The following is a 26,380-nucleotide window of genomic DNA, read 5'->3' as shown; positions in this document are numbered from 1 at the left end:
TTACGGTGAAAGGCAGGGAAGAGTTGATGGCCGTAATGGCTGATGTCTAGGTACCTAAGTGCAGTATTATACTTCACTTCATCCTGAACTGTCACAACTTATAAATGGGGCTTGAGTAGGCAAATATATCCCAGTACAACACTTCCCTCAAATTTCATTGTCGTGTTCTCGACAACAGGGGGATTGTAAAGGGAAGTGTCCTAGGTTGTACATGTATATATGTATCTGTATGCTAGCCATGCTTGCAGATAAGTGTACATGTATATATTGGCCCCCATCTCCTTATGTGTTTCAGTCTGTTTGCTGCTGTTGGGGGCAGGATCAACAAACTGTCCAGCCATGTACTAAAACAGGTTTTGCGAGTATGGCTGGACATGTACAAAGACCTTAGCCAGTGGGCGGGGAATACCACCTCATTTCCTGTGCAGGACTAAAAAACCCCAGAGCACTCATGTGCTGCCCTTTTTTTGCTTTTTGGACTGAGTTGGAGACATGGAGAGATGGACCTAACACATGGCTGAGTATCTCTCTTCCCCTGTAACTCTTTACTTACTAGCCCTACATATATTGTACTAACCTTACTATCCTTGTATCTATATATATATATATATATATAGAGGGAAAGTTAGTATAGTTGGGTGGGCTAATATTGCATGAGTGATTAGGAAACATGGGTGGAAAATAGGTAATTGGGAATTGTATATTGTTATTATTATTGTGTACTGTGTTAGTGGGATAAATAGTAGTATATTAACTGCAGACTTTTGTGTAATACCTTTTATTAGCACACGGTTTTGTCTCAGTTGGTATATAGTATAAGGCAGGGTTCCCCAACTCCAGTCCTCAAGGCCCACCAACAGGTCATGTTTTCAGGATTTCCTTAGTATTGCACAGGTGATAATTCCATCATCAGCACAGGCAATAGTTACATCACCTGTGCAATACTAAGGAAATCCTGAAAACATGACCTGTTGGTGGGCCTTGAGGACTGGAGTTGGGGAACCCTGGTATAAGGCACAGATAACGTTAGTGGATATTAATTATTAATAATCAAGTTTGATGTTAATAGTTAATATCGGACCTCAATAGAGGAGTAGGAAAGTTCCCCCATTAATTACTGATATTTTTGGAGGGAAACCTCGTCCTTTAACAGTCACCTCAGCCGTGCCTGCACAGTATACCTGACGTGCGGGCGGTCACCTCAGCCGTGCCTGCACAGTATACCTGACGTGCGGGCGGTCACCTCAGCCGTGCCTGCACAGTATACCTGACGTGCGGGCGGTCACCTCAGCCGTGCCTGCACAGTATACCTGACGTGCGGGCGGTCACCTCAGCCGTGCCTGCACAGTATACCTGACGTGCGGGCGGTCACCTCAGCCGTGCCTGCACAGTATACCTGACGTGCGGGCGGTCACATCAACCGTGCCTGCACAGTATACCTGACGCGCGGGCGGTCACCTCAGCCGTGCCTGCACAGTATACCTGACGTGCGGCCGGTCACCTCAGCCGTGCCTGCACAGTATACCTGAAATGCGGGCGGTCACCTCAGCCATGCCTGCACAGTATACCTGACGTGCGGGCGGTCACCTCAGCCATGCCTGCACAGTATACCTGACGTGCGGGCGGTCACCTCAGCCATGCCTGCACAGTATACCTGACGTGCGGGCGGTCACCTCAGCCATGCCTGCACAGTATACCTGACGTGCGGGCGGTCACCTCAGCCATGCCTGCACAGTATACCTGACGTGCGGGCGGTCACCTCAGCCATGCCTGCACAGTATACCTGACGTGCGGCCAGTCACCTCAGCCATGCCTGCACAGTATACCTGACGTGCGGCCAGTCACCTCAGCCATGCCTGCACAGTATACCTGACGTGCGGGCGGTCACCTCAGCCATGCCTGCACAGTATACCTGACGTGCGGGCGGTCACCTCAGCCGTGCCTGCACAGTATACCTGACGTGCGGCCGGTCACCTCAGCCGTGCCTGCACAGTATACCTGACGTGCGGCCGGTCACCTCAGCCATGCCTGCACAGTATACCTGACGTGCGGCCGGTCACCTCAGCCATGCCTGCACAGTATACCTGACGTGCGGCCGGTCACCTCAGCCATGCCTGCACAGTATACCTGACGTGCGGCCAGTCACCTCAGCCATGCCTGCACAGTATACCTGACGTGCGGGCGGTCACCTCAGCCATGCCTGCACAGTATACCTGACGTGCGGCCAGTCACCTCAGCCATGCCTGCACAGTATACCTGACGTGCGGGCAGTCACCTCAGCCATGCCTGCACAGTATACCTGACGTGCGGGCAGTCACCTCAGCCGTGCCTGCACAGTATACCTGACGTGCGGGCAGTCACCTCAGCCATGCCTGCACAGTATACCTGACGTGCGGGCGGTCACCTCAGCCATGCCTGCACACCTCACCTTACACTACAAGCACTTTATTTCAGCAACACATAAACATGTTCTTACACTCACAGAAAGGACGGTAGACGCTAGAATGTATGGGCTCCTTCCGGGTATGACGTCACTTCCGTGGGCGTGTTCTGACTTTGCATTTTGGGCTTGTTCTACTTCGCACCAGGCTCGTTAGTGAAGACGCTAGAATGTATGGGCTGTAGTCAGGACCTGGAAGGAGCCAATACATTCTAGGCTCAACCCAGACACCCTCGTCCCGTGTAGAGAGTGAAGCTGCAGGAGGTCAGTCTGTCCTAAGCTGAGAAACAGGAGTTTGTTTTATTATTTGCTCGTTTGATGTCTTTTCTTCTTGGTGTTTTTGGGGTGTGGGATTTGGGAGGCTAAATGTTAGAGGGCCGTCTGGTGAGGTTAATTAATGCTTGTTTGGATTTTAGGGGGTCTCTGGAGGGAGCAATGCGTGCTTGTGGGGGGCTCTGGAGGGAATAATGCGTGCTTGTGGCTGGGGGCATCTGATTGGGGGTTGGGGTTTATGCTTGGGGGGGACGATGGCGTCGTCTGGTGGGATTTGGGGGAGGGTTATCCTTTCAGGCCCTCTGGTGTGGGGGGGTTAATGCTTTATTGGGGGACGCAAAAAAATATGGGTGTATGCTGCTGACACAATGCAAAAAAATAGTTAGCTTTTTCCCAGAAGGGTACACCACCAACTGGTGCGAAGCTAATCAGTTTTAGCTTAATGTCCATAGGAGGCAGACACTGGTCTGGACCTAGGCCCGTTCCTACCTTGGGGTACTTTCACATTGTGTTCTGTGTCCTCTTCGGGGCATATGTCCGAAATCCCCAGCAAAACGGGGTCTGGACGTATGCGCTGACGGGGGCCATGGACTTCAATGGTGACGGCAGAGCGAACGTATGCTCTGCCGTCCACTTTTTTCGGGAGTGTAAGCCCACAGAAGGCGAACACTCAGACGCAGTAGCCTATGTCTGAGTGTCCACTTACTGTAGGCGTACACTCCCGAAAAAATTGCACGGCAGACCGCACTTTTGCTTTGCCGTCACCAGTCTATGGCCCATATCAGCGCGTACGTCCGGACATATGCCCCAACGGGGACACAGAACGCAATGTAAAAGTAGCCTTTAGTTTTTTTTATTTTTATTAATGATTCTCCTTTTTATTTTAGATACTGTTTGTAAGGGCGACAGTGGAATTGTGTCACTCTGATCACAAACCTCAAATTGTTTCACTACTGTATCCTCTGTGGTCTACAAGGCAGGACCCTGACACATTAAGAGAGTTTGGGGGTTCCCATGCAGACGGTATTTGCCACTAATCCCCTGACCGCTCGCCCCCCAGAGCCAGACGGTGCAGGGAGGGAAGACATATCCGTTACATGCCAGCCACCCGAAGGTCTACGTCCAGGTTATCTCATGCCCGCCTTCGTCACTGGCCTGCAAAGAAGGATTCAGGACAGGTATATCCTACCAGGCCGGGGTGGAGAGGTGGGTTCCATTAAAAAAAAAAAAATAACAGAGACGCGGCCTCCGCGGTTTCCAGAGGCTCCTGCGGCCCCTCTCCAGGCTCCTGTCAAGGCGTTCTCCGGTGGCCGGGCCAGACTTCCCTTACCTGCCTCCCCTTCCAGGGCTCCTGCCTTTTCGAAGAGCTAGACAAGACAATCTCTAACACCATGGGGGGTAAGAGTACTATGCTTCTGCTATAGAGGGCTAAACGCCCTCCTCCCAAGAGACGCACAGTCCAGTTTTGGTCCTTTCGGAAATTTTCAGTCTAAAACAGCAACCGACAAGTCAGAGACCTTCCTTCAGGCTAGCCTTCTCCTAGTGTCAATGAACAAACCATCGCTGGTCTGCCAGGCATGGATCTGGCAAATTCTTTTAGGCATGACGTGGTGTTCCCACCTGAGATGTTTCTCAGGGTGGACGGCCGCCTCCTTCGGTTCCGGGGCGAGTGATTCTCAGTAGTCAACAATGCTTGGGTCCGAGACATTGTCTCCTACAGCTACAAAATAGAATTTCCCCCTTCTCCCATGACAGCACCACCTGAAAGAGGGTATCCGCCCACCAAGGACAGGAACCTGCTGAATACAAAGGCGGTACCTGTCTTCCGCATCAGTTTTGGTTCCTGTCCTTGATAGGAGCCTCTCAAGGTGGTGCCTCGTGTACCTGATCGAGGGGTCTGGATCCTGGATCTCTGGGTCGGTGCGGCCTGGAGGCCGCGAAGAAGCAGATGAGTCACGCTGGTTTCAGCCTCCCATCTTAATTCGCACCTGGGTCTGCGTGTGGGAGGGGTGCCTCGCGGGATGGGGGGGGGACACAGGAAATGACTCTCCCTTCTATCCTGACCCTAGAAATTCAGAGGAACAAAGGCTTCACACATTAGATGTAAAGAGGGTTTTTGTCCAGTATTTGGAGGTAAAGAAGGCCTGGAGCAAAAGTGACACCTTATTCATCTCATTCCAGGGGGCTAGGAAAGGACTTAAGGTTACGAGGGGGACTATAGCTAGATGGATTAGGGACACCATTAGCTTAGCTTACTCAGTGTGCCAGTTCCAGAGAACCTGAAGGCTCACTCCACCAGGGCCGTAGCTAGTTCCTGGGCTGAGAAGGCGGAAGTGTTTATTGACATCATTTGTAAGGCAGCAACTTGGTCATCTCCTTCTACATTCTATAACCATTACCGTCTTAACATTTCCTCATCTGCTGATCTGTCCTTTGGGAGAAAGGTGTTGCAAACGCTGATCCCTCCTTCTGGTGTCCGATCTATCTAAATCACTCAGGTGGTGCTGTCATGGGAGAAGGGGAAAATATCCTAGTTACTTACCGGTAACGGGATTTTACAGAGCCCATGACAGCACCCTAGTAATTCCCTCCCCTTTATCACTTATGGTGTGCACTTTTATGGGTGTTTAACAAGAAATGTTTTTGGTGGTAGTTGTGTACGAACATTTTTTGAAGGCCCTCTCATGCTCTGAAACAGAACTGATGCGGAAGAGAGGTCCGCCTTTTTATTCAGTAGATTCCTGTCTTTGGTGGGAAGATACCCTCTCTACCCTCTCTCAGGTGGTGCTGTCATGGGCTCTGTAAAATCTCGTTACCGGTAAGTAACTAGGATCTTTTCCACACTCCCTCGTTTTCAAGCCCCACCCCTCCAAAGAACCCTTCCCTCATTCCTGTGTTTTTCAAGGCCATTGATTTGCTATCCAAGGCAGGCATCATGATCTCAGTTCTGGGACCTCGAAATATCAGACACCGAAGGCAGGCCAAGGGGCCGTGGCAGAGGCAAAGATTGTATCCACAATCCTGCCCTTATGCACCAACAGCTTATTACACAGTTTTACAATACATCAGTAATGCCTAAAATGAAACAAGCAAAGGCATAAAGTTTTCAATGCTAATAAAATGCGCTTTTATATAATTAGAAATATTTCTGTGCATAATGTTAAAATATTTTATACAATATTTCTATAAGTAAAAGTTTGAGATTTATGTGGGTAATGGTAATTTGTTCCTTTTTAACCTGTTCTGAATGTAAATAAAACATTGCTCTGATTAAGTTTCCACATTGTTTTTTAGCCTTTCATTTCAAGCAGGAAAAGCCCATGATGCATCTGTGTAAACCATATAAGGGCTCTTTCATACCTCAGTGTTTCCAGTACGTGTGGTGACCGTTTTCACACGTACTGGAGACACTTAAACACGTAGACCCTCTGTGCACATGTCAGAGTGTTTCCACGGACCATGTGTCTCTGGGCGAAACACGTTAACATGTCTGTTTTTTTCACACTGCACAGGCCGCAAAACATCTCGTACACGTTCAGTGATTACATTAGTTTGACAGTTATCGGCGCCTGGGAATCAGCAGTACAGTTAGCACTGTTCCCAAGCACAAGGTGCTGAAGGAATCACTCCTCACGGTCCCCTGCTTGCACTGCGATCAGCTCTAGCAAGGGACAATGTTGACAGTAGTATTCACCTCCCGAAGTCTCCAAAACCTGTATAAATAAGAGTAAAATTTAAAAAAATCCTTATACTCACCTGCCTTGAAGGGACCGCACACGCTGAGGAGAATGACTCGCTCCAGTGAGCAGCCCCTGAACTGCGCTGAGCTCAGTGTGTGACAGGACACCGCTCATGAGCTCAGTGCAGGTCAGGGCCCGCTCGCTGGAACGAGTCATTTTCCTCGACGTGTGCGGTCGCTTCAAGGCAGGTGAGTATAAGAATTTTTTTATTTTTACAGGTTTTGAAGACTTTGGGTGGTGAATATTGCTCTCAACATTGTCCCTTGCTAGCGCTGATCGCACCGCTATCAGGGGACAATGATGAATGATCGCTTCAGTACCCAGCACTTGGGAACAGCACTAACTTTACCTCTGATTCCCAGGTGCCAATACGTGTCATCCTAATACGGCACATGTTTGCCACACAGGTAGACACGGAAATCCCTGGTACTAATTTTTCTAGTACCGGAAATATACAGACGTGTGAAACCGGCCTAAGGTAGTATGTTAACGTAGCTTAGACAGGTAAACCACTTTTGAAACAAAGAAGATAACTTCTACAAGCTGCATAGATGAAAACCTGCTTAAAATGAACCTGTCACCGGGTTTTCCCCATATAAAGTACGACCACTACCTGTATACCCTTATATACATAATTTTAGAATTCTGTATACAAGTCCCCAAGCCGATCTGCATAACTTAAAAAAAAAAAACTCGCCTACAGGACGGACCTGTCCAATGGGCTTAACTAGTTGTAATCCGGCACCTCCTGTCTCTTCTTGCGATCGTTATCCATCTTTCTTCGAGTCAATGACACGTCCTAGATCATACAGTATCTTCCATCGCTCTCCTGTGTAGGTGCACTGCTGTCTGCCTTTCTAAGACATGCGCATTACAGTATTTTTCTTTGCCGTTGGCAGGGCAGAGATATGTGCCTATGCTGGAGCACGATGGCGGAGGATGACATAGGACACGAATCAAGGCAGGAGGACTGTAGCGGATGAATACCAGAGACATCCACCAGACTGGACCACCCCATAGGTGCATATAAGAAGTTATTTTACATTATGCAAATTAACTTGGGGACATACGTACAGCATTCTAGAATGGTGTATATAAGAGCATACAGGTAGTGCCCGTACTTTATATGGGGAAAACCTTGACAGGTTCACTTTAAGAACATGCATCTATAGGGATAATGGGAGTGTCTGTATGACATTTGTAGATGTGCACTGTGACCGGGGAAAAATAAACCGTATTGAGTCAGTGGGCAATGGGTCCCAGACTTCCACAACTGAAGCGACATGAAGCTCAGATCTGGACGATAAGCAGCAGTTAATCCCTGTACTCATCCTGCCTGTGGGACCAAGATCTGAGCACTTCCAAATCACAGCATCAAAAATGCATGCTTTATTCATATATACATATATTTTTTTTTTTGGGTAACTTTCTCGAGGTGATCATAACCTAGGTGGGTAGGCATAACGAAAGAGCCGATTACACTGGGTTTTGGCAGCACATTCATGCCTCCATCTAGGGCTCTCGTCTGAATTTACAAAAACCTTGAATCAGACTTACCTGTAATTGAGGTACACAGGTAAAATATGAAGCACTGAATAAATTTTGCGTTTCATTTCAGACTGACACGAGTATAGTAGACCACAAGATTCTGCCTGTGAGAGAAGAAAAACTGAGAAAAAAAAAGCACAAGACGGGTGTGTCATACTATGGACTCCCATTGACTAATTAAACTATGGGTCCATTAGGGGTGGGTGGAGGAGTCTAAATATTGTTTTTCAATGATTCAGTTGAATGCCCAGATTAAAGGGGTTATCCGGTCCAAATCATTAAGTCTGCAGTCACTCTGTGTGACTGCAGACTTATGAATCTCCCCAGCCCACGCACTGTGGGGGATTCACCGGTTTCTGACCTGGGACTGGACGGTATGTATGAGTTATACATACTCCCAGCCAGTGGGTGTGGCCTTCTGTCCATACTCTATGTAACGAGGCTGCGCCCTTTAGTCGATCTTACCCCCTAGTCAGCCGCGTCACTCGAGGGGCCACGGCCTTCCTCAGTCTGGAGTGAGGCCATGCCCACTGGACGGGCTCTGGCCGGCAGTATGTGTATGCGCTGAGGGGATTCATAAGGCTATGTGCCCACGTTGTGGAAAATTTGTGCTTCATTTCCGCATGTCCTTTCCCGTAAAAAACGCATGCGGAATTTCGCAAGCGTTTATCATGTGTTCTCGACATGCGGAATTGCCTTGCGTTTTTTATTGCATTGACAAGGCAATTCCGCATGCGGAAGCGCAAAATTAATTGACATGCGAATTTTTGCGCGCATCAAAAACGCTGCGGAAAAATCCGCAGCATGTGCATAGAACTTGCAGATTCTCATTGGGGACCATGGGGTGCGAATTACCAAGCGTTTTACAAGCGTTTCCGCTGCGGAAATTGCGCATCGAATACGCTTGTAAAACGCTACGTGGGCACATACCGAAAGTCTACACACACACACACACACACACACACTTGCAATTGTATCAGATCATTCCTTAAGTACAAGATTGAAAAAAGGATTATCAAAATACATTCTTCATGACCTCATTCTATATAAATAATGGCCCAGCTATGCCATCAGTATATTAGATGGGTCTAACCGATTGGAACAGTAGATCAGCAATTTGCAGTTGCTGCCTCCTTCAGGTAAGTTTCATATTGGTTAACTGTAGTACACAACATTTATTTATTTTACTCACTTATATAGCGCCATTAATTCCACAGCTCTTTACAGACATTATGGGCACTGTCCTCATTGGGGTTCACAATCTAATTCCCTATTAGTATGTCTTTGGAGTGTGGGAGGAAACAGGAGAACCCAGAGAAAACCAAGGCAAACACAAGGAGAACATACAAACTCCTTGCAGATGTTGTCTCTTGGTGGGATTTGAACTCAAGACCCCAGCGCTGCAGTGCTAACCACTGAGCCACCCTGCTGCCCACATTATTGTATCATTATAAGACGTTCTTGTGACTTTCTCATAGTGAACTAAATAGAACATCACTGCAATACCAACAACAACCACTACTAAAATTACAGTGATGTGCCATACAAAACTGTCACAGCCACTTGCAAAAGTAGATTAAAGGGGTTATCCAGTGAAAAAAATAAGTACATAACCAGAAGATAGGTGATAACTTGATCATTTGTGGGGCTATAACTGCTGGGACCTGCACCAATGGGCAGAATGGGTGACACCTGGTTCTTGAATGGCAGTAAGGCTCACCCGCCACTACATTAATGTGCTTGGCTTTTTTGGGCAGCCCCATAGAGAATGAAAGGAGCAGCTGTCGGGAGATAAGTTACTCAGTGCTGACGATCGTTGCTGGTCTCATTGGTAATGCAGCCAACGGTCAATAAGTTATCACTATCGTATTGTTTAGGCATACACAGCAAGGGAGGGGGGGGGGGTCATACAGATCCACCCACTGTTACCTTTATGTCAGGGGAATGCAACTCCACCACCTCTAATCGTGAGGAAAAATACGCAGTTGTCTGATGAGTAATGGACGAGGCCGCAGCTGCTTCCACTACTAGGTCAGTTATTGCAGAATTAACAGTGAGCGTATAGTATATACACCTCAGATTCCAATGCATGGCATATATGTGTATACCCTCCATACAGTCACTGCCAGCTCTACAATAACAAAAAGAACTAATACCAGCCAATTGGACGCCTTTTACAGGTAGCATATGGCTTTAGGGGTGCAATTTACAGAGTAATTGGAACAGAGCTATTAAATTTTATGTTTAATCCAGAAAGATAGGCAGTGTTTCTAAAAAAAAAAAAAATATATACCAGATAATACAAAATGGGAACAAAAAAATACAATGTTCCTTTTAATTTTATGTAATTGTATATAGAGAAAGAAACTTACTAAACATGGTCACGGAAATGGCCCAAAGCTCAACGGAAGGAAGCACTGATTTGGGAAAATGGACAGAACCTACACAGGAAAGTATGTCTTTCAAGTATTGACAACTGACCCAGACCAAAATACTGCTTTTCATTAGCCCTAAAGTACGTCCATACACCCACCCTTGATGAGCTCAGGTGGGGGCTGTTTGTAGGATGAATTTTATGAGATCCCCAATTTACAGGACATCTATAAGTGTGATGTATCCCAGTGATGTGAATGAATGCATCACGTCCGTCCCTTCGTTCGATGCCGAAAATCTATATCGGATCGATAAAAACCCCAATATTTCTATCTGGACACCGGAGCCGGGCTGTCTACAATCTGTGCTTTATGAAAGGAAGCTCTGTACCTGGAAAAGCATGCTTCTATGGCAAGCAAATCTCTGTTTGGTATGTGGTTATCAGAGAAGACCTTTCCATTTTAATTACCTGGTCATGGCAGGAGGCCTCTGTTTCAAAGGTTTTAATTCGTTTTTCTTACTTCCCCATATGTTTAATGTGAGGGTCTACTTCACAAGGTTGGATTGTCAGCTCTTCTACTTCTGGAGATGTCTTATGGATTTTAATCTTCCTCTATGATATATACAGGTGCATCTCACTAAATTAGAATATCATCAAAAAGTTCATTTATTTCAGTTCTTTAATACAAAAAGTGAAATATATTATATAGAGTCATTACAAACAGTGTTCTATTTCAAGTGTTTATTTCTGTTAATGTTGATGATTAACAATACAATTCACTGACTGGTACAAGAGGAGAGAGCACCCTGCCACAGTCTATAAGGAATGGGTGAGGATACAGTAGGTGAGGATAGGGCTGCTCGTGCAGCAGTATGGTGGAGTGAGGGTTACTGCAGGTTGTAGGCTTGTCGGAAGAAGTAGGTAGGTCTTCAGGTCCCTTCTGAAGGTTTTCACGGTAGGCGAGAGTCTGATATGTTGAGGAGAGAGTTCCAGAGTGGGGGGGATGCACGGGAGAAATCTTGTATGTGATTGTGGGAAGAGGAGATAAGAGGGGAGTTGAGAAGGAGATCTTGTGAGGATCGGAGGTGGCATGCAGGTAAGTACCAGGAGACTAGGTCACAGATGTATGGAGGAGACAGGTTGTGGATGGCTTTCTATGTCATGGGTAGGGTTTTGAACTGGAGTCTCTGAGTAATGGGGAGCCAGTGCAGGGATTGACAGAGGGGAGAGGCCGGGGAATAGTGGGGGGGCAGGTGGATTAGTCGGGCAGCAGAGTTTAGCATAGATTGGAGTGGTGCAAGAGTGTTAGAGGGGAGGCCACAAAGCAGGAGGTTGCAGTAGTCGAGGCGGGAGATGATGAGGGCATTCACTAGTGTTTTTGCAGATTCTTGATTAAGAAATGTGCAGATCCGGGAAATATTTTTGAGTTGGAGTTTGCATGAAGTGGAAAGGGCTTGGATATGTGGTTTGAAGGAGAGATCAGAGTCAAGGGTTTTCCCTCAAGGCAGCGAGCTTGCGGTACTGGGGAGAATGAGCAGCCATTAACTTTGATATGTAGGTCTGTTGAGGGATGGTTGAGTGAGATGGGGGAAAGATGATGAATTCTGTTTTATCCATGTTAAGTTTTATAAATCTAACCGAGAAGAAAGATGAGATAGCAGACTAACATTGTGGGATTCTGGTTGGTAAGGAGGCAATATCGGGTCCAGAGAGGTAGATCTGTGTGTCATCAGCATAAAGTTGATACTGAAACCCGTGGGACTCTATAAGCTGTCCTAGGCCAAAGGTGTAAATGGAAAAGAGCAGGGTTCCTAGAATTGAGCCTTGGGGAACACCGACAGATAGGGGGTGAGACGAGGAGGTGGTGTTTGAGTGGAAAAAGCTGAATGTAAGTTAAGTATGAAGACATCCAAGATAGGGCCAAGTCTGTGATGCCAAGAGATGAGAGAATCTATTGTAAGCAGAGGACAGGTCCAGGAGGAGGAGGACAGAGTAGTGGCGCTTGGATTTGACGGTTAGTAGTCATTGGTAACTTTAGTCAGGGCAGTTTCAGTGGAGTGATGTGGCCAGAAGCCAGATTGTAAGCAAAGAGTGAGCAGGAGAAGAGGTTGGAGGACCGTTCAAGATGGATGTGTTGTTCCAGTAGTTTTGAGGCAAAGGGGAGAAGCGATATGTGGCAATAGCTAGACACAGAAGATGGGTCAAGGGAGGGCTTTTTGAGGGTGGGTGTGATCGAAGCATGTTTGAAGCAAGATGGGAAAACATCAGTTGTTAGTGAGAGGTTGAAGAGATAGGTTAGGGTTGAGGTTGAAGTCTCTGGTGAGGTTTGGGATGAGGTGGGACAGGATCGGGACAAGCGCACAGGTGGTGAGATGTGATCTGGAGAGTAGAGAGGAAAGTTGGCGGAGAAGTTGGTTTTGGAAGAGTGCTGAGTATTTATGAGGAAGGGCTGTGGGTACTGTAGGCCAATGCTATACCTGATATTATTGATCTGCTTAAAGAATGAGGCAAAGTTTTCAGCTGAGATGGAGGAGGTGCTGGGGGATGGAGGAGAGAATTGAAAGTGTTGAATAGCTGTTTAGAGTTGTGCGACATATGAGAGATGGGAAGTACGTTTGTTTTGCTGCAGTGAGTGTGGACTTGAAAGTAGTGAGGAACTGTTTGAATGCAATAAAGTGCTTGTTGGAGGGGGATCTTTTCCATCTCTGCTCAGCAACCCTGGAAGCCTGTCTCAGTTTTTTAGTCAGACTGGTGTGCCAGGGTTGCCTGTTGATTGTGCGACCTTTAGTATGTGTGAGGGGGCGGCCGATTAGAGAGCTGTAGCTGTTGTAGTGTTCTATAGAGCGACACCAGCATCTTCATCGTGTAAGGAACTTATGTCTGCAAGAGGGAGAAGGCATTCAGAAAGTGAGTGTAAGTCAAGGTGTTTTCAGATTTTATGCAAGGGTGTGCAAGTTTGTTGAGTGGGGATTGTGTTCCAGGAGAGGAGAGGGAAGAGAATGTGAGTAAGTTGTGATCAGACAGAGGGAGAGGTGGGTTAGATAGGTTACATAGGGAACAGAGGCGGGTGAAGATGAGGTCCAGTGTGTGGCCCACTTTGTGAGTGGCTGCAGAAGACCATTGAGCAATGCCGAAGGATGGAGTGAGAGATAGAAACTTAGAGACAGCTGAGTGGGAAGTGCCAATTGGGATGTTGGAGTCACCCATGATGATAGTGGAGATGTCAGCGGAAAGGAAATGAATTGGCCATGTGGGGAAGTAATCCAAAAAGGTGGTGGCTGGCTCTGGGGGAGCTGTAAACGATAGCCAGATGGAGGCTGCAGTAGATGTGCACGGAGTGCACCTCAAAAGAAAGGAGAGTAATGGATGGTGGTAGTGGAATTTGGGTGAAAGAGCAGTTATCTGACAGGAGGAAACCACTTCTCCACCATGCTTGTTGCTGGGGTGGGAGGGTGTGAGAAAGGTGGAATACACCATAAGAAAGTGCAGCTGGAGAGGTTGTGCTAGAGAGGGTGAGCCATGTTTCAGTGATGCCAAGGAAGGAAAGTTTGTTAGTAATGAAAAGATCATGGATATATAAAAGTTTGTTGCAGACAGAACGAGTGTTCCACAGAGCTCCTGTTAGTGGGACTGGGGAAGCGGGGGAATGAGGTTAGAAAGGTTGCGGAAATTTATGATAGATCGCGGATGAGTGGTAGAGGTGACTGTGGGGATGTGGTGAGGAGAACCAGGATCTGGAGAGATATCGCTGGCAGTGAAGAGGAGCAGAGAAAGTGTTAGTAGATGGGATAGGGCATCAGGTTATGTATTAAATGTGTGTATACATGCATGTAGTGTAATGTAATTGTATTAATATACTCACCTACCGCTGCTTTATCCGGTGTCCAGCGCCTTTCTTCTCTTCCGCTCATTCTGCTGGCACCAATAATATATACCTGGCAGGAGCCCATGCATTCTGCTGGCTCCAATAATATATACAGGTGCGTCTCACAAAATTAGAATATCATCAAAAAGTTAATTTATTTCCGTTCTTCAATACAAAAAGTGAAACTCATGTAACACCCCTTTAGGGCTACCACGGTACACTGGGTGTTATGGGGGGTCTCACCTCTCTAGGGTGTAGTGCCTCCACCCGAATCTTGATTGGACCTCTCTCTGGGACTGCAGAAAGACTGTTATCTTCTGCCAGGGGCTGATTCGGGAAGCCCCTGCCACAGCTCAGTACACACTCACAGGGAACAGGAGTAAAACCGTTTTACAGGTTTATTGCTATGCAGCAGAATTGAGGTGGGTTTAAAGGAATAACATACAATGCAAGTAACAGTGCTCTATAAAAGTCATATACACATCACAATCTACTTCTACTCCGACCCTGCAAATATAATGTAGCAGGTTTTCCCTTTTTGTATTAACTCAGTCCAAACATTGTGGCCCAGTTGACACACAAATGAGAACAGTTGGTGCACTTAGATGAATATTAATGTCAATAGTCTGGGTTGTAGTGTACTCACTGTAAATAGCGCTGGTAGAACCACAAGTCTCAGAAGGGCACTCACTATGTGTCTCAAATGGTCGGATGGTTCTCTGGACACCAGCTGGGGGCGGCAGGATTCAGGCCTTTATACGGTGGGAGTGCCGGTAGAACTCTCCGAGTCCTTGATGTAACTTGCTTCAGAGGGTGACAAGACCGTGCTCTCTCCAGCAGCGCGGGTATCTCAGAGGGGGCCACCACACTCGGCACCGTAGAGGAATACAGATCCACACCGCTTCGTCCCTCACAGCAAGCTGCCACGCTCTTTTTTTCTCTGAACTTTCACTTCCTGCCCAGCTCCCTCCCCCAAGTCCCTCCTCATCCAATCCACTCTCTCTCCTTCTATCCTTCCAGGATGTGTCATCTGACTGAAACCAGGGTCCCTGGGAATTGTAGTCCACTGCAGCTCAGGGGAAAAACGGTTAATGTCTGTAGGTCCCTGTTTAACAGCAGCTGCAAAGCTCTTCTTAGAGTCTGCAAGTTCCAGTAGCTGCCCTGACAATTCCCTGTGCAGGTGTTACACTCATATAGAGAGTCATTACAAACAGAGTGGTCTATTTCAAGTGTTTATTTCTGTTAATGTTGATGATTATGTCTTACAGCCAATGAAAACACAAAAGTCATTATCTCAGTAAATTAGAATACTTTATAACAACAGCTTGAAAAATGTTTTTAAAATCCGAAATGTTGGCCTACTGAAATGTGTGTTCAGTAAATGCACTCAATACTTGGTCGGGGCTCCTTTTGCAGCAATTACTGCATCAATACGGCGTGTCATGGAGGCGATCAGCCTGTGGTACTGCTGAGGTGTTACGGAAACCCAGGTTGCTTTGATAGCAGCCTTCAGCTCGTCTGCATTGTTGGGTCCGGTGTCTCTCATCTTCCTCTTGACAATACCCCATAGATTCTCTATGGGGTTAAGGTCAGGCGAGTATGCTGGCCAATTTAAACACAGTGATATTGTTGTTTATAAACCAGGTATTGGTACTTTTGGCAGTGTGGACAGGTGCCAAGTCTTGCTGGAGAATGAAATTTCCATCTCCAAAAAGCTTGTCGACAGAGGGAAGCATAAAAGTGCTCTAAAATTTCCTGTTAGACGGCTGCGCTGACTTTGGTCTTAATAAACACAGTGGACCTACACCAGCAGATGACATGGCTCCCATCACTGATTGTGGAAACTTCACACTAGACATCAAGCAGCTTGGATAGTATGCCTCTCCACTCTTCCTCCAGACTCTGGGACCTTGATTTCAAAATGGAAATTGGAACTCTGGGACCTTGTGGAGTGTGTCAATGACGGCCTTCTGGACATCTGTCAAGTCAGCAGTCTTCCCCATGATTGTGGAGCCTACTGAAACAGACTAAGGGACATTTTTAAATTCTTAGGAAGCCTTTGATGGTGTTTTTTTGTTAATTATTTTAATTTACTGAGATAATGACTTTTGTGTTTTCATTGGCTGTATGCCATAATCATCAACATTAACAGAAATAAACACTTGAAATAGATCACTCTGTTTGTAATGACTCTATATAATATATGAGTTTCACTTTTTGTATTGAAGAAATGAAATAAATTAACTTTTTGATAATATTCGAATTTAGTGAGATGCACCTGTACATGACAGGAACCCATACTTTCTTATAGCTCCTATAATATATACCTGGTAGGAGCCCATACATTCTGAAGGCTCCAATAATATAAGTGGTGACGTTACATGTTGGGGGCGCTTGCACAGTGAAGGGTGCGATGTTGGGGAGCTTGCACAGGGAAGGGGGCGATGTTGCATGTTGGGGGGCTTGCACATGGAAGGCGGCGATGTTGCATGTTGGAGGGCTTGCACAGGGAGGGGGCGATGTTACATGTTGGGGGAGCTTGCACAGGGAAGGGGGCGATGTTGAGGGGCTTGCACAGCGAAGGGGGCAATGTTGCATGTTGGGGGGCTTGCACAGCGAAGGGGGCGATGTTGCATGTTGGGGTGCTTGCACAGGGAGGGGAGCGATTTTACGTTTTGTGGGGCTTGCACACTGAGAGGGGCGATGTTGCATGTTGGGGGAGGCTTGCACAAGGAAGGGGTGTGGTGCATGTTGAGGGAGGCTTGCACAGGGAACGGAGGTGATGTTGCATGTTGGGGGAGGCTTGCACAAGGAAGGGGTGTGATGTTGCATGTTGGGGGAGGCTTGCACAGGGAAGGGAGGTGATGTTGCATAATGGGGGAGGCTTGCACAGGGAAGGGTGGTTATGTTGCATTTGGGGGGGCTTGCACAGGGAAGGGGGTCATGATGCATTTTGGGAAGCTTGCACAGGGAAGGGGTCATGTTGCATTTTGGGGGGCATGCACAGGGAAGGGGGTCATGTTGCTTGTTGGGGGGGCTTGCACAGGGAAGGGGATCATGTTGCATACTGGGGGGCTTGCACAGGGAATTGGTCATGTTGAGGAGCTTGCACGGGGAAGGAGATCATTTTGGGGGCTTGCACAGGGAAGGGGGTCATGTAAGTTGGGGAGCTTGCACAGGGTAGGAGGTCATTTTGGGGGCTTGCACAGGGAAGGGGTGATTTTGCATGTTGGGGGGCTTGCATAGGGAGGGGATGATACTGCATGTTCGGGGGCTTGCACAGGGAAGGGGGGTGATGTTGCATGTTGGAGGGGCTTGCATAGGGAAAGGGCTGATGTTGCATGTTGGGGGACTTGGACAGGGAAAGGGCTATTGTTGCATGTTGGGGGTCTTGCACAGTGAAAGAGCTGATGTTGCATGTTGGGGGGGCTTACACAGGGAAGGGGTTGATGTTGCATGTTGGGAGGCTTGCACAGGGAAGGGGTTGATGTTGCATGTTAGGAGGCTTGCACAGGGAAGGGGCTGATGTTACATGTTGGGGGGGTTTGCACAGGGAAGGGGCTGATGTTACATGTTGGGGGGCTTACACAGGGATGAGGGGTGATATTGCATGTTGGGGACTTGCACAGGGAATGGGGGTGATGTTGAATGTTGGGGGGCCTGCACAGGGAAGGGGGGTGATGTTGCATTTTAGGGGGCTTGCACAGGGAAGAGGGGTGATGTTGCATGTTGGGGGGCTTGCACAGGGAAGGGGGGTGATGTATGTTGGGGGACTTGCACAGTAAAGGGGGGTGATGTATGTTGGGGGGCTTGCACAGGGAAGGGTGGCGATGTTGCATGTTGGGGGAGGCTTGCACAGGGAAGGGGGTGATGTTGCATGTTGGGGGGCTTGCACTAGGGGGGGCTGATGTTGCATATTGAGGGCTTACAGGGAAGGGGGTGATGTGGCATGTTGGGGGGCTTTCACAAGGAAGGGGTCATGTTGCATTTTGGGGGCTTGCACAGGGAAGGGGGTCATGTTGCATATTGAGGGGCTTGTACAAGGAAAGGGGTCATGTTGCATGTTGGGGCTTGCTCAGAGAAGGGGTCATGTTGCATACTGGGGGGGCTTGCACAGGGAAAGGTATCATTTTGGGGGCTTGCACAGGGAAGGGGGTCATGTTGCATGTTGGGGGGCTTGCTCAGGGTAGAGGGTCAGGTTGGGGGGCTTGCACAGGGAAGGGGTTCATTTTGGGGGCTTGTACAGGGAAGGGGGTGATGTTGCATGTTGCGGGGCTTGCACAGGGAAGGGGTCATGTTGCATGTTGGGGGGGCTTTCACAGGGTAGGGGGTCATGTTGCATGTTGGGGGGTTTGCACAGGGAGGGGGGTGATGTGTGTTGGGGGGGCTTGTACAGTGAAGGGTGTGATGTATGTTGGGGGGCTTGTACATCGAAGGGGGTGATGTATGTTGGGGGGCTTGCACAGGTAAGGGGGTGATGTTGCATGTTTGGGGGGCTTGCACAGGGAAGGGGGTGATGTTGCATTTTGGGAGAGCTTGTACAGGGAAGGGGGTGATGTTGACGATGCTGAAGTTGGTTTCTTATTCGTCCAGTTTCTTATTCGGGGCTGAAGTTCATTTCTTATTCGGCAATTTCTTTTCTTATTCAGGGCTGAAGTTGGTTTCTTATTCAGCAATTTCTTTTTTTCAGTTTTTTACAGGTTTAATTACAAAAATAAAAAAACTACAATAATAAAATACAATGTAGTTAGGTGTCCTGTTGTGAATACACTTAAAAGCGGCTACAAAAGTCATAAAACTGGCACAAAAATGAGCAGCAAAGTGGACGCTGAGGGGCGTTAATGAAAGGGGGCCACTGATCTCACACCAGATTTTCATACATAATGATGGCCCGCATCAAATTCAGGTCACTTCAGCCTGGCCAAAATTGGTTCTGGGCATCAAAGTGGGCAAATAGCCACTTTTCACAGATTTGAATAAGTAACTGGTGTTTTTCACGGGTTAAATGACATTGGGCCACTGATATTACACCACCATTACATACATAATGATGGCCCTCATCAAACTCAGGTCATTCTACCCTGGCCCAAATGGGTTCTGGTCATCAGAACAGGCATCAATGTGGGCAAATAGCCACTTTTCACAAATTTGAATAAGTAACTGGTGTTTTTCAGGGCTTAAATGACGTTGGGCTACTAATCTCACGCCAACATTGCATACAGTGATGGCCCGCATCAAATTCAGGTCATTCCAGCCTTGCCCAAATGGGTTCTGGTCATTAGAACGGGCATCAAAGTGGGTAAATATAACTTTTCACAGGTTTGAATAAGTGTTACTTATGGGCCACTGATCTCACGAGTGCTGTGTGTGGTATATGGCCAGTGGGAGGGCTGTGTGCGGTATATGGCCAGTAGGAGGGCTATGTGCATTATACAGCCAACGAGAGCGCTATGTGCGTTATACAGCCAACGAGAGCGCTATGTGCGCTATATGGCCAGCGTGAACTGTGTGTGGTATACGGCCATCGATAGGGCTGTGTGCGGTGTATGGCTAGCGAGAGGGCGGTGTATGGCCAGCGTGAGGGCTGTGTGTGGTGTATGGCCAGCGTGAGGACTTAAATGACGTTGGGCCACTAATGTCACGCCAACATTACATACATAGTGATGGCCCGCATCAAATTCAAATCACTCCAGCCTGGCCCAAATGGGTTCTGGTCATTAGAATGGGCATCAAAGTGGGCAAATAGCCACTTTTCACAGATTTGAATAAGTATTACTTATGTGCCACTGATCTCACGAGTGCTGTGTGTGGAATATGGCCAGTGGGAGGGCTGTGTGCGGTATACGGACAGCAGGAGAGCTATGTGCGTTATACAGCCAACAGGAGCGCTATGTGCGATATACGGCCAGCGTGAATACTGTGTGCAGTATATGGCCAGTGTGACTGCTGTGTGCGGTATATGGTCAGTGGGAGTGCTGTGTGCGGTGTATGGCCAGCAATAGAGCTGTGTACGGTGTATGGCCAGCGCGAGTGCTATGTGCGGTGTATGGCCAGCGAGAGGGCTGCATGAGGTGGATGGCCAGTGTGAGGGCTGCATGCAGTGTATGGCCAGTGAGAGGGCTGCGTGTGGTGTATGGACATCGAGAGGGCTGCGTGCGGTATACAGCCAGCGGGAGGGCTATGTGCGTTATACGGCCAACGGGAGCGCCAACTGAAGCTCTGTATACGGCCAGCGTGAATACTGTGTGCGGTATATGGCCAATGGGAGTGCTGTGTGCGGTGTATGGCCAGCGAGAGGGCTGTGTGCGGTGTATGGCCAGCGAGAGGGCTGCGTGCGGTATACGGCCAGCGGGAGGGCTATGTGCGTTATACGGCCAACGGGAGCGCCAACTGAAGCTCTATATACGGCCAGAGAGAATACTGTGTGCGGTATATGGTCAATGGGAGTGCTGTGTGTGGTGTATGGCCAGCGAGAGGGCTGTGTGCGGTGTATGGCCAGCGAGAGGGCTGCATACGTTGTATGGCCAGCGTGAGGGCTGCGTGCGGTATATGGCCAGCGTGAGGGCTGTGTGCGGTATGTTTGTAGTGTGGAGTAAGTGAGGAACGGCAATGCAAACTCAGCAGGTTCTTCATTTTTTACACCACTAAGGTAGAGTAAATTACACCAAAAAAGTACAACAGTCCAAGGCTTAAAGGAGTTGGCCACTACTTTTTATGATTGCCCCAATCGATGGACCCTGTACTCCTAAATGTTTTTCTAATTACTTCCTGCTGTCCTTCTTGTCTGTGAGCGGCGCTACCGCTGGCCGCTAAGAGGCATCATGTGACCCCCTGCTCATGTCACGTCAAGTGTGGCGTGACATCAGTGACCCGGTCCCTGCAGTGGCGGATGGGCTGTGGGCGGGGTTACCCCACGTGTCACACCCAGCATCCACCGCGTGCTTTCCCAATGAATGGGGAGAGGGAGAGCGTGCGGTGGATGCTGGATGTGACACGCTGGGTAACCCCGCCCACAGCCCAGCATCCACCGTGGAACGCAGAAGTAAGTCACCTCCGGCTGCAGCCGGAACTTGACGTTACATCAGTGGATGTCAGAGCCAGCTGCAGTCGGGTGTCACGTGATGCCTGTGAGCGGCCAGCGATAGCGCCACTCCCAGGCAAGAAGGACAGCAGGAGGTAATTAGAAAAACACTTAGGGGCACAGGGTCCATCGATTGGGCCAGTCATAAAAAGTAGTGGCCAACTTCTTTAAGTAACATTTTAAGTGCAATTTTTATTGACAATCATGTGCACAGCCATGCACTTTCATCTTCTCTACTTATTAGCACTTGTCACTTTGTGACGTTAATTTTTGCAACTTTACACTATCTGCAAATTTCTTTTGCACATATTTTAATAATTATTATTATTATTTATCATTATCTATTTATTTTTATTCTCTCATCATATATCACTTTCTGACACCAACTAATCCCACGCCTGCATTTTTGCATTGTTTGCACATTTTGTAATTTATGCACATCCTATTATGGATTATTTTATATCTATTTGCATTATTTATTTATCTCTATTTTTTAATCATAGCGCCTATCACTTTATGGCATTAAACACATGGTTTATAGACATATATATTTTGTACAATTGATCAATTATGTATTATGTCTAATGATCTATTCATTGTATTGTTTTTTATTTATGTATAAATTGCACATCATCACTTTCAGCGGTACATTATTGTTGCACATTTTGTATTCTCCTAATTTTTCATTCATCCTTCTGCTATTCATTTCTCACCTATTTTCCGCACTTCCGTTCATACCCATTGACTCACACTACACTGTTTTCCGCCCTGATTCGCATGCGTTCAAACTGTGGAGTGCACAGTAACTCCGCCCATTTCAATGACGCTATATGCGTCATTTCCGCTTCCGCGTTCCACGGTGACACGCACGCTGACACCGCCTTCTCCGGATGCTCTGCGCTCCATTGAGTCGCAGTTCACCCCGGGGAGGCGGCGATTGGCTCACTCTGCATGGCGCCATGCTTAAACACATGAGACCCATCAGTCATTTATCATGCATATTTATGATTGGCCTAATTCCTGTTAAACACCTCCTGTCTATGCTCTGACATCATATCCTCGTCAAAGCCCCTGGCGAAACGCGCGTTGGATCCGGTCACTTGGGGGTTAGTATTGGCTATTTTACTTTTTTGATACAGGCATTTGCAACATACCATTCCTTTAACACATGACTATGTCAATTTATTTTATATTAAGTAAGTGAATGCACTACTAATCATGTTACTAATGACAGTGTAACTATATATTGGTCTCTACAGATTTTACATCTAGCACTATGCACTTTATTTTGTAATTTATTTAGTGACCCTGTTACACATTTCATGCATGTCTTTATATATTTATATGTCTTGGTCTGGTATTTGATTTTTCGGTATCTTCTTCATATACGAATGTATGAACATAATGCAATAGTTACTACCCCCAGTTGACTTTTTTGTTGTGTTACTTTTCCCGTACACATATTTTTATTGTATTTTTATTTATCAATAAATGTTATAATTTTATGATGCTCCAGTTCCTGTGTAGTATATGTAGGTTGTTACGTTAGAGGAACAGTTTTATTCTCATTTGTCCAAAGAAAGACTAGAAGCAATGGGATGAAACTGAATAGGGGAAGATACAGATTAGATATTAGAAAAAACTTTTTGATGGTGAGGGTGACCCTAGAACGCATGACCATAAAAATGGGTATTTTCAAAAAAGAGTTGTTATACTGAAAATGCCTGTAACATAAAAATAAATGAACAACTGGAAATGACAAACAACTATATAACTGAGGAATACCTAGAGTTTCAAAATTCTAACTAAAGAAATCTTGCTGAAAATAGAAAACAATTAACAGGGCGGGCCTGCGAGGCCCCAGGTATGCGTTCTAGGGTTAACGAGTGGAACAGGCTTCCATAAGAAGTGGTGAGTTCTCCTTCAATGGAAGTCTTCAAACAGAGGCTAGACAGACATCTGTCTGGGATGGTTTAGTGAATCCTGCATTGAGCAGAGCAGTAGCTGGGGGGCAAAGGGTGCGGCCACCTCGGGCCCCACGCTCTGAGGGGCCCACGTGGAACGACGCTACTTTCAACTGTATCAGTGACCTGAGTTTGATGTGGGCCATCACTAAGTATGAAATACTGGTGTGAGATCAGTGACCCAAAGTCATTTAACCCTTTAAAAACACCAGTTGCTTATTCAAATCTGTGAAAAGTGGATATTTGCCCTTTTAGATGCCCGTTCTTATGCCAGAACCTATTTCGGCCAAGGATCGCCTCACCTTTATTTGTTTGAGGCTTTATCATGCCTCGGCCTATGACATAACCCAAATATTTGGTTTCCTCCATGCCCATGGCACATTTCTTTGGGTTGAAGGAAAACCCCACCTTCCGTAGAGCATCGAATATCGCCTGGACTTTTCTCAGATGGCTTCCCCAATCTTGGGTGTAGATTACGATATCATCCAGGTCGGTCGCTGCATACTTGTTGTGGGGAGCTAGAATCCGGTCCATGGCTCTCTTGAAGGTAGCTAGAGCTCCTTGCAATCCAAACGGCATCTTTGTGTACCGAAAACACCCATCTGGCGTTGAAAAGGCCGTCTTCTCCTTGGACTCTTGGGACATAGGAATTTGCCAATACTCTTTTGTGAGGTCAAGGGTGGTAATGTACCGTGACGGATCTAGCCTTTCAATTAGTTCATCTACCCTCGGCATAGGGTAAGAATCAAACTTAAAGACCTCATTCAGTTTTCTATAGTCGTTGCAAAACTGCCATTCTCCATCTGGTTTCGGCACTAAGACTATGGGACTGGACCAGCCACTCTTGGACTCTTCAATGACTCCTAGACCCAGCATGCGCTACCCCTCTTTCAAGATTACCTCTAGGCGGGCTTCAGGAATCCGGTATGGTTTCATGTTTACTCGGACATAGGGCTCCGTAAGCACCTCATGATCTGAGAACACCCTGGTAGATACGAGAACAGGTCCCTGTTCCACTGTAGCAATTCGTGACACTGTTGCTTTTGGCCACATGACAGCGACCCTGCCACTTTGACCTCTCTCACATCGGCTTCCGACTTCGCTACCAAACACGGAGCTTCCACGGTGTTGTAGCTGTTTTGATTCTGACCCAAAGCTAGATATGCAGGATTGCCAGTGAGGCCGAATTAAGAGATAAGGCCCTCCAATATTACGAGAAATGAATGGAGAAACATTACAATTACATGGAGAAATGACTGCAGCACAGATTGTGAGCAAATCATTTTCTGTTTATTCACACAAGAATGCTATCTCTTATACCATTTACAAGCAATGTAACTCAATGTAGCCCGTGTAGCCCCCCCTCCCCCTTTGTCAAGGTAATGATGACTTTATTGACCCTGTCCCCATACCATGGTTTATGCAGAAATTAGCAGAATGTTGCATATGAGATAAGAAGCATGAACTGGTAACATCAATGCCTCCATTAATTGTTTCACCAGCTCTGCATTTTTAATGGGCTTACCAGCTGATTTAAGAAAAGCTCAGCTTCTCCAGGGCTATAATCATGTGAAATTCCCCATCCATAACTCAAATCTGTGCGACTTTACCTGCAGCAGCTCTACACGCCTCAGTGAGTGCCATCAACTCTGCCTCCTGTGCTGACATGTGAGGTGAGAGCGGTTCAGCTCGGATTACCTCATGTGAGGATACTACTGCATATCCATTGTAGAATCTCCCATCCTTGTGGTATCTGGAGCCAACCACAAAAAACTCAAAATCTGCATTAGGAACAGGTTTATCATGAACATGTGAAAAACCCACTGTCTCTTGACTCATTAGTTCTATGCAGTCATGTTCGTGCATCATGTCAAAGTACTCTTCCTCACTTGCTAACAGTTCCCCCTTTTCTGAATCCACAGGCAGAATGGTGACTGCATTCAAAACATTACATCGTTTGAGGGTGACATATTCAGGAATCAGAAGAGCACATTCAAGTCTGAGCTGTCTGGCCATAGACAGGTGTTTTGGCTGAACCTGTACGAGTATGGCACAAATGTCATGTGGGGAGTAAATTGTTAAAGGAAAAGTCAATGGGATCTTGCATGTCTTTCCTACAGCATGGACACACGTGGGAGATCACTGGGTCTAATTGTGCTAAGCAGTAAGCTATTGGTCTTTGTCGCCATGCTGTTGTGTCAGTACTGCTGTCGCATGACCTCCTTGTTCTGTGCAAAACAAGAAAAATGGCTGATCATACTTTTGGATGCCTAAGGCCGGGGATGACACAATGAGCAGTTTAAGAGAATTAAATGAATCAATGGCTCCCTAGGTGAGATCAAAGGGGTCTGATGACAAACAGTCATAGAGTGGTTGCATCATTTGGAAAGCAGATCTTATCCAAGGCCTACAAGAGGACACCAAACCTAAGAAGTTACGCAACTGTCGGTGAGACCTGGGTAAGGAGAGATTTTGAACTGCCAGTTTTCTCTCTTTAGTCAGGTGCCTTGTACCTTCAGCAACACAGTGGCCTAAAAATGTCACCTTTTGTTTGCAGAATTGTAATTAGTCACGTGAGACTTTGCAACTTTTCTCTGCTAAGAAGCACAGCCAGGAAACTGTGGTTTCCTTGCAGGACATCTGGTCTGAGCAGCAGAGCAAAGGGTCATCCACGTACTGTAATAGCACGATCTGTGGATGAGGCGGTTGCCACTGCTCCAGGATCCCTGCCATTGCTGTTGAATAAATGATAGGGGAGTTCATTCCTCTTTGTGGGAGAGCTGTCCAGCAGTACTGTTTCCCTTCATGTGTGAAGGTGAAAAGGTACTGACAGTCAGAGTGAAGGGGCACAGAGAAAAATGTATTTGCCAAGTCAATTACTGTGAAACATTTGGAGGTCGCTGGGATCTGTGACAGCAATGTGTGTGGGTTAGAAACAATCGAGGTCACACTCTGTAACATCATTAACAGCTCTCAAATCATGTACCATTCTGTAAGTGTCAGGGAAACCTTTTTTTTTCTTCTTAATGGGATACAAGGGGGTGTTACAGGGGGAAGATTTTTGCACTAATGCTCCCTGCCTGAACATATCTATA

General features: G+C 47.0%; 1 protein-coding gene and 1 long non-coding RNA gene across 3 annotated transcripts in view; one reads left to right on the top strand and one right to left on the bottom strand.

The window, feature by feature from the left end:
* Nucleotides 1-2,616, bottom strand: part of TFB1M (transcription factor B1, mitochondrial) — a 213,471-nt gene extending 210,855 nt beyond the window's left edge. Inside the window, exon 1 of one of the 2 annotated variants that reach the window (XM_073672427.1) lies at nucleotides 2,483-2,616. The gene's annotated coding sequence lies outside the window, so the exon portion shown is untranslated. Of the gene's footprint in view, nucleotides 1-2,476 lie in introns of both variants that reach the window. The other variant, XM_073672429.1, reaches the window with a different exon arrangement.
* On the top strand, nucleotides 2,545-26,178 carry LOC141257631 (uncharacterized). The gene is made up of 3 exons (XR_012318087.1): nucleotides 2,545-2,704; nucleotides 7,353-7,473; nucleotides 25,208-26,178. It is a non-coding gene; the product is annotated as an uncharacterized lncRNA (long non-coding RNA).
* The last annotated feature ends 202 nt before the right edge of the window (nucleotides 26,179-26,380 follow it).

The sequence above is a fragment of the Phyllobates terribilis genome, unplaced genomic scaffold (assembly GCF_046119375.1).
Source record: "Phyllobates terribilis strain yellow unplaced genomic scaffold, ASM4611937v1 Scaffold_3__8_contigs__length_932513732, whole genome shotgun sequence".
In the NCBI taxonomy this organism is placed as follows: Eukaryota; Metazoa; Chordata; class Amphibia; order Anura; family Dendrobatidae; genus Phyllobates; species Phyllobates terribilis.
The sequence above is the reverse complement of the archived record's forward strand: the minus strand, read 5'-3'. Positions and strand labels throughout refer to the sequence as shown.